This window comes from Bactrocera tryoni, chromosome 1, assembly GCF_016617805.1.
Source record: "Bactrocera tryoni isolate S06 chromosome 1, CSIRO_BtryS06_freeze2, whole genome shotgun sequence".
In the NCBI taxonomy this organism is placed as follows: domain Eukaryota; kingdom Metazoa; phylum Arthropoda; class Insecta; order Diptera; family Tephritidae; genus Bactrocera; species Bactrocera tryoni.
Window position 1 is genome coordinate 76,434,383 of NC_052499.1, and position 12,244 is coordinate 76,446,626.

At 34.3% G+C, this 12,244-nt stretch overlaps 1 protein-coding gene across 5 annotated transcripts in view; it reads left to right on the forward strand.

Moving 5' to 3' along the window:
* Positions 1-12,244, forward strand: part of LOC120777855 — a 223,317-nt gene that overhangs the window by 30,309 nt on the left and 180,764 nt on the right. Inside the window, exon 2 of one of the 5 annotated variants that reach the window (XM_040109398.1) lies at positions 1,984-1,998. The exons of the other annotated variants lie outside the window; for them this stretch is intronic. The gene's annotated coding sequence lies outside the window, so the exon portion shown is untranslated. The remainder of the gene's footprint in view (positions 1-1,983; positions 1,999-12,244) is intronic. 5 annotated transcript variants of the gene reach the window in all.

A 12,244-nucleotide genomic window follows, 5' to 3' on the forward strand; every position in this document is an offset into this window, starting at 1 on the left:
TAAAGTACCATTGAAGACATGAAGTTATATACATATACATACATCCATAAATAACCTATATACTAGTATATAATCCGAAACTGCATCATTCAAAAGTTAAATGTGTATGCCGCTCTTTGCGTAAATTTGCTTGCTTGACCAATAGCTCAGCATGTCAAGCATGATTTGCACGCATACACAGCACAGCATTCGCATGAGTGCCGCCATGGCGTATAAGTGATAATAAATAAAGTTGCCAACAATTGACATTTTACTTTCTAATGCATGCTGAGCAGCAGCTGTCGTCGCATTGTTTACTGCAGCTATGCATACAAACGCACACAAAACACACATAGCGGTATATATGAGCATATGTGCATAAGTAGGCTTAGATGACTGCGCTTGTATGTGTGCTTGTGTGCATTTAACTGCTATTGTTTGTTGATATCTCATTGTGTTTGTCATTCGTACTGTTGCAAATGCGCTTGAACGGCTGTTGCTGCTGCTATTGCTGTTGTTGCAAGTGCTTCTGTTACACTGCCAATTGTTGACTAAACAATTGAGATGCGGCAATATGCAACCGGCCTCTTATGCCTACAAGTGCTATATGAAATAATTTGGTTTAATTTTACAGCTGTCACTTTGACAAAACTGTTGTGAAACCTATAAATAATGACACATGGGTTTCATATTACTATTGTTGAATTTGTATAGATATGTGCATGACAACGTACAGAGAAATAGGTGTGCTATTTAGTAGATATTACATCACTTAATTAATAACGCTAACAGTCTAGTAAGATTTCAAAATATTTAACTAATAATTGATGAAACTGGAATGAAATTGTTTTATTCGAAAAATTTTGATGATAATTTTTTATATACATAGACCTGTCAGTAGAAATAATACTCGCTCCCGCTCCAAATACAATAAGAGTCCTTCTAAAATTTTTAACGTATAAGTATGGGGAGTTCGGGGACTAAGGATAAAGAGATGAAATTATTCTATTTACATATGTTGTTCAGTCTATGAAAGAAAGTGTAATTCATTTTTTTAGCTGCTAGACTCCGAAATCATTTTGTTCAAGACGCCTTTTTTGTGATGGTGGTTTCAGAAATTTATACCATCTAAAAAAAAAAGTAGAAAAGTGATCTTAATTTGTATATGATTTGCCGTCTATCAAAACTTATGAAAAAGGGTTTTATTTTTGATCCAAAGAATGCTCGCCTAGTGAGATCTATTACACTATTAAGCCTGTAGAGCCTGCAGAAAGTAGCGGGTAAGTTGGGGGATCGTTTAGTTGACTTTATGCCTGTTATTAATAAGAATAACATAATACTATATATACAAGTATTAGGAATTTTTTTAGAACAATAAATTTCCTACAAAACGATGACTTTTCCGATTTATAATAATTCTTTTCATTCAGTTGTAAAATTCACGAAAAAAGTGTTTGTCTTAAAATAATCAAATAAAGTTAATGTCCTTTGATAGGTTAGGTTTACGAAATCATCAAAAGTTACCATTTTGTAGAGCATTATATTTCTTACAAAATCTGCGAAAGGGCATTTTTTTGCAAGTAATTGGATGTGAGATATGAATTTTTATTTACAGTAATAAAAAAATAGAAAATTGTAAGGCGGAGCACTTCGCAATAAGAGTTTATATATATAAACTTTTTCTTAGAAGTATCTAAGAACATATTTTTCAGAGTACCTAGAGGAAAAAAATCGTTTTTTTACCCATTCTTATACATATACATATATGTATTATGGGAAATACAATGAAAACACTTTCTCTAGAATTACAATTTACTTAAAGTTTCTTTTCAAATCAAATTTAAATAAAAGTCTCCTACCAAAATGTCATTTTCATACAAAATAGTATCATTTCTGCAATATGTCCTATTTGTTTTTCCATACTAAAATTTGTAAATCTAAAATATTTTGTAATTTGTAAAATATGTAAAAATTTAACTAAATTTAATTTTTTTTCATTTTCAGCTTTGTGAAATTTTGGTGAGTAAAAATTAGGAATTTACGTACTTCTAATTAAGAGCCTTTAAATTTTTGTTTTGTAAAATTAACATTAAATCTTGTATTCTTTAAATAAATCTAAAAATAATATTTCATATTGCCGCGAAAAAAATTTATAATTCAGGTTATTACAATTAAAAAAAATTTCAACGTAAATATCTATCATGACTTAGAGATCCCACGTAACCATTATTCCTTGTAATTCTTTTAGAGAGTAAGTAAGTCTGCTGAATAGCTTCAAAATGGTGAAAAAATAGCGAGGCTATATCTCAGAAAAATCTCAATAATATTTTTTCGCATGGCAGAGAAGAAAAAAATCTCCTCTTCATATTTTTAGTGATAAGATAGAATATAAAATAAATTACGGCTTGCACAACGACTTAGATCGACTGTGCACTTCTTTCTCTCACAACAAATCACATCGGCTCAACACACCGGTGAATTCCAGTATTCTTCTGGCTGCTGCTAAAGCGATGTGATCCTTATTCGGATATAAAGATATAAGGGTCTTGATCCTGCCCCTAAAATTTCTGTGTACTCTAGAGTCAGGTGATTGGTGGTTTCCTGCTCTATGTCGCAAAATAGACAGGTTCCACTGGAGGCTATACCCATTTTATACAAGTGCTTTTTGAGTCTGCAATGCTCAGTATAAAATGCAATAAGTAGGCGGTTCCTTGCGAAGCAAATACCTTCATGGTACGGCGGTAAACAGCAATGCAGTGTTCCAGTCCTGCCATTCGGGTGGCATCGGTAGAGCGAGCATTCTCATCAGTGAGTCAATTCAGTTGTTCTACGAGTAAGCCTTCCTGAATTGCGGAGTAAGGCCATACTTTCTTTCTGCAACGTTTTCGGATAGTCAGTGAACTACTTAATAATGCTATCTCATAGTAGGAAGTCAAGCATGTATTTACTCTTATTTGAGAAGTTTTCCATTAAGAGAAAAGCCAGTGGTGTCTTACCAATTAACACTTTCATTTGTTGGAACGATATTGTCTCTGTCCTACCCTTCTGCTGTAATTTGAAGCATTCTATGTTTAGCTGTTGGATTGATCACTAAGTGTAGCGATATGATTGATGTGAGTACGATTTATAGTAAACAAGCCAACCCAATATAGGCAACAATCGGGGATCATGATCAATGCTTGGCTTTCAACTCAAGGATGTGCCCATAATGAGTGCTTTGGTGGCATTAAACATAGTTAAATTTACTTTCTTCTCCCACCGAAAAGTGGAATTCATACATTCTTTCTTCTTCTTTACTTTTGGTTCACTTTCCTGAATTTAAATTTAGTTAAATTTTTTTTAGCAAATATGTTTGTGGTGTCAAATATGAGTTTTAAATGCTCTAAGCTGCAATCAATTTCCAGTTTAAATATTGTATTGAACCTCTATTCTACTGGCTAATAATATTCAGCAATATCACAGTCATTGTTTTAATAGAATATTTCCCCATTATTTTAGAAGATTTTTCGTCCGTTTTAAGATTTTTAAGTAATTTTATAAAAAATATTGATTGAGTTGAAACGAATGATCAATGATTTTCACCAGAATTGCAGTGATATAAAGAGTTAGGAGTTAAAAAAAAAACTTTTACATTTCATTTTGGATATTCCAGAAGAATAAAATTAAAATAAAATGTAATATCATTTTTGAGGTGTCATTGGAAGAAGTTTACAAAGTTTTTGTGGCACATCAAATTTCTCTAAATAATTCGTGGTTAGTTCCATACGCATCAATTAAAATTTGTGAAACCTTTTCAATAGTTTAACACACAAACCATTAATTTTTCATGTATTTTTATTATTATCTTTGGTAAATAAACAAAATAATTTTGCCATCATATGCGTTGGACTTTTTTATTTAGCCTACAGCTGTGAACTTTGCTCTGTAACATAAACAAAAAATAATATAAAGGGAGTCGTTAGTAGACAGACACCTGTATTGTCCCCTAGTGATGTAAGTAAGGTTGCCGTTCTCTCAACAGACCCACCGATTTGTCATTGCACGCATAATAAAATATGCAAAGTGTCATCATCAACCGATGTACACCGAAAATGATCGTATGCTGGTCATGAAAATGCGAATCACCATAATAATAATCAGCAACGTGTACGTCTACACCTTCGGAAATCATAGCTCGACTTCTGCCACATAATCACCATATTCCTTTCAGCACTTTATTTTTGCTTTACTTTTGCTTTGTGAAATATTTCCATCATTAAGCGCTCAGCTTGTTTTTATTCAAAGGCGAGAAAGGACGACGCGACCACCAGAGTCAGCATACCCTAGCAGCCACTAACTTTTGCCGAAGTGATAGGAGAAGGAAAATTGAAAAAAAACTCTGCATACACACATACACTTGTAAATAAAAAAAACACACATATGTGTGTAGAAAAATGTCTTCAACACAAAGAATCAGAAGAAGTAGCGGAGGCTGCGGAGACGAAGTAGTAAAAAAAGTCATCGTCGTCGTACATTCAGCATAAATTATTATGCGCATTTTATCACTTGCAGCGAGTTGCTGTTGTTGTTGCTGTTGTTTTTCTCTGTGGCTCCCAGAGCGCTGTTGAAATGATAATGACCATGTTCGCTTCCAAACGTGAGCTTGCTGGGAGTGAGCGGCTGAGAAGTCGAACAAACACAAGCAAACGAGGCGTATGCGATAGAAAGAAACGAGACCATCACTGATGGCTGCTATCAAAATGGCAACAACACTAAATACATTAGTTAACCGTTAAAAAAGTAGGGAATTTGCGGAGAGCAGGCGCAGCAACTTCCAAAGTATCCAAATGAAGTGAACCGCAGTGTTGCATACTTCAAAGAGCGCGCACATATCATATCCACTATGCAAATATGTATATGTGTTTGTGTAATAGTTGCCACCCACTTTGTAGGCGAACAAGTAAAACTGTGTTCCTTAATGCAAAAATTTTGCTTATTAAAAATTTACATTTTTATAGAAAAACTTTTCGTCAAGCAATAAATCGCGGCAATTTTGCTTGCATACATTTGGGAGCGTACATTTTTAGACAAACATCATGCTATGTGGGACAGTTCTGGGTAACATGAAGTTGACTGTTCACAGTTTTTAGGAAACAAAATTTTAGTATTGAATTTCGTGATCTCTAAACTCGCAATTACTTATAGGTTGGAACTTGGCATATATTTTTGTATCAGTTTTGAAAGTATGTATCAAAGATTTAAATTTTCTATAGTTACATGTTGTCTCTTTATAGATTAGTCCAAATTAATCCATTACATTGATTACAAGAATGTTGGATGCCACACCTCGAGTAAACCAGGAGATCGCTCTCCACAGACTACTTCATGCTTCATCAGTACTTGACGCTTTGATCCATATGTAAGTACTTTAGGCATCACTAATATTTGGGTTCCATCTATCCATGTGAGATACTCGTGATTTTGGTTAGTCTCAAGGCTTAACCTAACATTTTTACTATTTAGAAAAAATGTGCCTAAAAGTATGCAATTTTCCGTTAGTCTCGAAACCATTATAACTATCTAGAAAAAAATGTTCCAAAAAGTATACAATATCACATAAGAATCACCAGAAATTTTGTATACGAAAAGTAAGCAACGAAAAACTTGCCTACATTCAGGCGCAATACTTAAAATTAAGCGCTAAACTATTACAAATACAGTTAATATACGCTCTCCTCGTGGTTTGTTTATGGTTCGAGATGCTGCTTTTAGAAGCGATCCTCACTAAGAATATACTTAGTATACACGTTAGATTTCTGCATTGCTTACATTATTGTATCACTTTTGCTCCCTTAGCAAAAGCAGAAATAATTTCCTAATAAAACATTGCATATGTTAAGGCGCATAAAATTGCATACATAGCCAAATTACAACAAAATCATGTTAAATTACACCAAAACCATTTGTATTGAGAGTGAAAGCCTTACACCATAAGACAGCGTGCACGCCGTAAAGTATGCTACATTTTATGTTTGAAATTTAATATTGAGAGCAAAATATAAATTTACGGATTTATTTGTGACAGATTTATTAGCCGCTAGCGTAGTGCGCAAAAACGACGGCCCAAATGGGCCAAGCAAGCCACTGAGTGCACAATTCAATTCGGCTGTCCATTTGTCTGGCGCACGAATACGCACACAAAAACACATACACACAGTAAAAACCACACTCAGTGACAACGACTTGCTACTTTGTTTGTTTGTGTGCATGTGGGCCGCTGATTTCGCACACTCTGCCGCCTCCTCTGTGGCAGGAAGCGCTTTGTGTCGCACGCTGGCTACCCTTTTCACCCGACAACACAAGGCAGAGTGTCCTCCTTTCACTTTGCATGCGCCTTTGCCGCTGGCTTTGGCTTTCTCCAGCCATCCAGCCATTTGCGTTAACTTTTGTGTCAATTTTAATTTCGTTTCATTTTACCATTCCATTTTTCGCCCGCTCATGCTTTTGCTTTCATTTAATGGGTTTTTCATTTTTGGGCGTTTTTTTTTCATTTTTTTTAAGCCAAATGGCGTGTGTGTGTTGTCAGTGCAATTTTTTTGCTATGATTTATGCAGGTCGTTAAATTTTTCTTCGAACTATGTATGCTGCTGGACCAGGGATGTGAAAGTCGGCGAAGTGCAAGTGCTTGGCTTATATTGTGTATATTTGGGGAGAAAGTGCGCGAAAGTTAAAAGGAATGACCGAAAAGGTACGCTGGCAACAATATATGTACGTATACATAAACAAATTTACATTTGTGTGCGTGCGTGTGTTGGTGAAGGCCTGTTCCCAGCTGTAGTCGGCCGTGTTCGCACGAAAAAGTGACAGCGTGTGATTGCGTGTGGCGGCTATGAATATACATTTAATGCGCTGAATTATTAAAACCGCGCAAACACGCCAACACACGCACTCAGCTACATATACACACCTACATACATATATACAAATACATCTACGTATATACCATCGCTTGCAGTTAAGTAAAAGTCTTGTCACAGCACATTTATGACATTATAAATAAATGTTGAAACGGTCGCCTGGCTTTGGCGCATTTAAATTTCGCGTAGTGACTTAAGAAATAACGGCAATTGCAAATTTAATGATCCCTGCCAAAGCACACAAATCACTTGAACGCACACCATTATGCAAAAACACAAACATACATTGCTGTTGTTGTTGTTTTTATGATTAGCACGGCTACGCCTACGCCTTTGAGTTAACTGTACAAAGCGTCATTTGCTCACACTCGCCCCGCCGTTGCGCACATTGTGTCATTACGCAACAATCGTCCAGCCATTAATGTTAATGATGAAAACGGATGCCTATTATCTCTTTGTGTGTGCGTGTGTTTGTGTGTCTAGTGGCCTGTTTGTCTACTCTCATTAACCGGTGCTAACCGACACACAGTTGCTGAGTTGTCAGTTGCCAGTTGTCCGGATGCCAGGGCGTATGAGTGACCGACAAATGCCTGCGAGGTGAATGCGTTCAACAAATACGCTGAAAATTAGGAAATGGGGGCGTTCGTGCTGTTGTTTTAGTGAAAACTAGAAAAGTGTATGCTGTTTGCGCTTTTTATTTAGTGCTGTCCTTTTGTTAGCCCTGTAGAGAAAACGGCTGGTAATTTAAAAAAAATTCTTTGTTAATTTTGTTTTCAGTTTTTTTTGACTCTTTCGAAAGCGAAATTGAATTAAATTAAATGTTAAAGGAAAAAAATTATTATTTAATTTTTTTTTTATTTTAAAATTTACAATTTTTTTTTAATTTTAAAATTTAAATTTCTTTTGAATTTTTTAAAATTTTTTGGAAATTTTGGAAGAAGGTTTTCTTAGAAATAAGTTTATATTCCTGTCATAATATTGTCCGACACCACCAGTTTTTCGATTGCTTGCGCCTCACTAGATGAAGAACTAAAATGTCTTTTACCTGAAAACAAAGTAGGCAGCACATTATCTCTCTCTCTCTTACAACGAAAGATTAGCATTTTATGTAGTGCTAGAACTGAGAAAGATGCCTTCAAGTATGCGAACCTCAATTTCCATCTGCTCTATGCTTCAGAAAATTGTCTACCTTGGGTTTTATGCCAGAACATTTGATATAAATCTTTTTATATAGAGATTACATGTCACGTTGTTTGTCCGCGATGGAATACTAAACTACTGAACCCCAAACTGTATCTAGTTTTAAGCAACTTAGAAGATAGGATAGTCAAAAGAATTCATAAATAAGAAATACAGTGAAAGCTGCGTTAAATTGATACTATATTAAGCGGACAACTCTAATAATTGGACAGAAAGGCTGGTTCGTTAGTGTCTGTTTTTGGGAGATTTAACTATATATATTTCTAAACATACGCATGTATTCACAATCCTTAAAACATAATGCAATTCAACTTCCATAACTTAAACTTCTGTAACTCAAAGCTCTCCATAACTCAGTTAGCAATGGAAGTCAAATCGCAAACAAATTTCCTGGCATCACTCGATGGTTTTTGTGGATTATGGTGATTCGAGTTATGAAAGTACAACTGTAATTATAATTTTCAGTAAAATGCCAAATCTTAAGGGCCATTGTCTTCACGTTTCGTTAGCACCCATTTGTCAATTAAGTTCTGGTAAACTTAACCAAGATTCCTTCTTTCGGCAAAGAACCTCTTTTAAATACAATTGACAGATGCTGTTAACCTAACTGAGAAAACAGCCTTAAATTCCTTATTTTTCCCATTGACATTTATAACAAAAACTCAGTGAAAAATTTCCAAAAGCTATTGAAAAAAGCTGAAAATGTTCTATGAAAAAATATCTTCATGGTCATTAATATTTGGGCATTCTTGTACTTTCTACTAATCGCTTTTGAAATAAAATATATTTAATTTCCACAAATACAATATAACAACATAATAATTGTCAGTCTTTCTTTTAAAAAAACTCAATTTTCGCATGAAAAATATGCTTATTAGTAAAGCTAATTCACATATTTTGTAACGAATCCAGCGAGGTTATTTTGTTTTTTGACAGTCTTACAAATTATATGTATATTGCGATATTAGCTATCCAAATTTTCTAAAAAAAAAATAAAAAAAAAACTAAAAAAGAGTTTCACATATTTTTGTTAGAAGACTTTTGTGGCTGAGACAAAGTACCAGAAAGCATTTCCTTTTCGTTTGACTATGCTTTGTCTTTCAGGTTGTCACTTTCCATTAACGTACACTTTGTGCTCTTGTACCTCCTCTGATACCCGGTGCTGAATGGCATGTTGCGGACAATAGCATCGGGGTACTAGTATATCCTAAAGCGTTCTAATTACCGAAGAATGTCTGTCATTGGCATCAGTAACACGACAACGTCAGCTTACTAGCTTGCTCATCTGCTAAAAGCTTCAGTAAACCAATGTAAATTCTGTGTAAAATATGCGTAGTTAAAAGGGTGAAATTTGAGAATTGTAGCGAAAGATATGTGAAAAATTATGCGCGAGTTATAAATAGCTCACAAAGTTCCTTTAATATATTGATTTTACTTTAAAAAGGGTGATAATGTTATACAAGATAAAAATTTCTGGTGGTTGTGTTATTTGTAAAATTGTTGCCTACATTTAGGCATAAAGTGACAGGCTAGCAAAGACACACTACCGCTCAGCAAATCATATACATTTAACGTATATTTTTGAACTACTTTTTAAGTGGAGTTTTCAGCGGTAGTATAACTTTTTTATAAGCGAAAAGTAAGCGAGTTCAATACGTTGGTTGCAAAAGCAATTTAAAACAGCATTTTTGCCATGATATTCATACCCAAATATTTATGAATGACCTTCTTTATTTACGCGGCAGTTAAGACTTATCAAAAGTCGCCAGTAAACTTTAATCTTATTTAGGGCGTAGCGTTTATGGGTGCTAAAAATCAGCGGTGTTATTCTTTATTTATCGCTGCTGATAAAATGAAAACAAAATGCGCAGATAAACAAATATATAAAATTATTTGAAAAAACATTTCCAATCGATCAACAACATCAAAAGAATTTCAATGGCGCAGCAGTATTTTTATGAGCTGAAAATTCCACTCAAACAATTATAAAATCATCACAACGTTCGTTTATAGTCGAGCACAGCGGCATTAGGAAAGTAAATACTTTCAAGTAAATAAAAATTGGAGAAATAAACGCGCATCAGTTTGAGTTCGGCGCGTGTGAGCATATTAAATATTTACGTGCGTTACTTTTGGGTCAATAATTTTTGGTGAAAAAAGTAGAAATAAAAATGACCAGCGGAAACTTCACCGCAAAACAAAATCAGACAAATAAAAAAAAAAAAGAAATAAAAAAATCTTATGAAGCAAGAAAAGCTATAAAAAATTAGCAACAGCACTTAGGTTGGAGTGTGATACTTGAGCGAATTGCTGGCGAAAAAAATATAATATTCCATATACTTCATTGAATTACCACATTTTTGGGTGCCTGGTATTTGTACTAGTGAGGTCGTGTATTACTTTCGCAACGCTGTGCACCACTCACGCTAGCATACTTCTTTGCTCTAGCTACTTTTTTCATTTTATATACAAAAAGTATATATAAAGTATATATTATATTTTTACTATTTTTCGCCACAACTTTTCCAGCATTTGTCCTGCAGCAGCGTGGTCGGGCTATGAAATGTATTTACAAATAAACAACTGTTATAAATAAGTAACGAAAAGTGCATGAACCACAACAATATATACTATATCTATACTATATATATGTATAACATATATAAATAAATAAATAAATAGCAAACTCTTATAAAAATGCCACTCAGCAGTCGCCGGCGCGTGGAAGATGCCCAACGACAAAGTTTGAAGTTTTATGACCAACAATTTGTTTGTGTTTCTTTTTTTCTACCCCCACTCCAGCGGTCAATGGACATCTCGTAGTACATTTTAAGATTTCACTCACCATGACTTAATGGAATTGTTTTGATAGCAGTAGTGTTGTTGGCAAGTTATACGAACAGTTCTTTTTTCTTCTTCTTGTAATGCTCCCTTTTTTATGCGCTTTCAATGTGGTGCCAATGACTGCTGACTCTTTACTTCGCCAACAGTTTTCAATCATTCGCGTCGCTTCTCGGTACTTTATTTGTGTTATTATGAAAGCCATCATTGACGCGAGTTTTGCTAGTTTTAGAACTATTGGGTTTTTTTTAGTATTACCAAAAAGCACTTAAAGCGCTCATTTTCGAATTTTCTGTAAAAAAATGTAATGGTAAAAAAAATTTTAGTTATAACAATTCTGGTTTAAAACATTTGAGGTAAAAACTGTAAATAATTACCCATAAACTCATGCTGTATTAAAAGTAAGTTGCCTTTAATATTACGAGATTAGACAACAAAAAAAAATATAGGTAATCGAAAATCGCTTTATTGATTTTCAAAACTAAGAGCTATACACATTCGGATGAGTTTCAACCATTGTCGAAGCACTTTTGCCACTCTGATGAAAGCATCTTCAAAACATGCGTGTCTCTTCAGGTTTAGAAAAAATATTGACCACTTAGTTTTTTTTTCGTACGGGAGTGAAAGGAATTCAGTCTGTGCCGAGTCAGGACTTTAAGGTGCATTACCCATCAAATCGATGTTTTTCCAAAAAACAGGCAAACATTTTGTTGGAAGTGTTTCTTGTGCGATCAGCTTTTGTTGGTTTCAGCTTCTCACGCAGTCAACTGCTGTTTACTTTCGGGATTATAATGCACGATTCTGCATCTTTTAGGATGTCCTAGATGTGTTTCGAAGCACCGTTATCGTATTTTTTAACATTTTTCCGGACTAATCGACACGACACTTTTTTTTATTCGAGAAATTTTGTGTAATATATAATATAATTGTGTTTATGTAATATATAATGTATGCTGGTCAAATTAATGCCTATAGTTGACTTAATCTTAGGATAGGTCACGCGACGATCTGACAACATTGGTTTGCGCACAGCATCAATAGTTTCCGGAGCAACAACTGATTTTGTTTTGATTTGATTGTCCTTCAAGAAATTCGACTTGGAGTTATTTGCGACCTCAATTGAATTCACCATACCATCAATAAGCACTGGTCTTTGATGAAGCTTCATCAACAAAAATTTAATTGAATTGATCTTTGCACTATTGATGAGTTAATGAGTAAAAAATAATCACGCGAAAATGTTAACGATCTAATTCCAATTTTTGGTATTTTATGTTATATAAACAACACAAATGGTTTGTCAAAACTTTCTGAGTGTCTATAAAATC